The following is a 1,186-nucleotide window of genomic DNA, read 5'->3' on the forward strand; positions in this document are numbered from 1 at the left end:
CTGGCGGCGCTGCTTTCCGGCTCGGCAATCTTGAGGGCAGCAAAGATAGCCATCATCGCGGCAGTGTGAATAAGGTTAAATTGGACAGCGTGGTCCCATGCGAGCTTCAACTTATCAGAAAGGTTAGGGTCCAGCCAGTGCGAGCCGGCGGCTGCGGCCACGACACCGATGAGACCGAGGACGCCAATGAGGATCATCGGAGTATCTCTTACTTTGCCCATGGTTGTAGTGTTACTTGTTTTTAGGTTTGGTGTGTTCAATAACGATAATTAACCTTGCTGTTACTTCCATTAGTTCAAACAAAATGGAAGGAGAGAAAGAATAATACCCGTCAGGCCCTCGAGGAATGCATATACGTTGGGGTACTGGCTGATAAAAGTATGGAAAATGCATAGTAAATGATGCAGACACTGATCACTAGATGTTAATCACGTAGCCCTAATATCCGAATACCTCCTCGTTAACATCAATTGCACTGCTGTGAAAAAGATAAATCTACCGCCAAATCCAAAGAACTGACCGACACAACAAGAAATTTGGTTTTCGCATAAAACCCTCTAACGATAAATTGCTCCCTAAACTATGATTCGCTAAGGCACAAAGCAGAGTGATAGGGAGGAGAGTTAAGGTGGAATGACACACGCTGCTCACGACAAGATGTAAGAGAAAAACACGCTACACCGCGGTGCGGCACGGCTCACAGGGTGATAGGGTGAGAAGGATTTCCTACAAATATAAAACCTGCGACACCAGTGAGAAAATGGGCCCTCTCACTTAGTTCAGTCGAGCGCTCACAAATAAAAAGAAATAAATAATCAAAACAAATAAAATAGAAAAATTGATGAATCATATATATATTTATATGTTTTCGTTAATTAAAAAAAATCCCTCCTGTACATGGTATGTCGTGCCGCCATCCTCTCCCGGGGTCATTTTCGTATCACCAGTGGATGACAGAACATTATAATGTCATTGCCGAGTGCCTCCAGGTAAAACTTACTGATAGTTTATTCATTCTTAGAAACCTGCAATTGCAACAGACACCCACCCCAACATCATTGTGATAGCACCAACCGGAGCGAAGTGCCCCACTTGTTTGCCAGGGACTCCCAAGCAGATGGCATAGACGGTACCGCAAAAGATCGCTGTTCCAGCGAACAATAACACGAAACTGCGGTTGAGCCAC

Source organism: Trypanosoma equiperdum, assembly GCF_001457755.1.
Source record: "Trypanosoma equiperdum strain OVI genome assembly, contig: ctg_1353, whole genome shotgun sequence".
In the NCBI taxonomy this organism is placed as follows: Eukaryota; Euglenozoa; class Kinetoplastea; order Trypanosomatida; family Trypanosomatidae; genus Trypanosoma; species Trypanosoma equiperdum.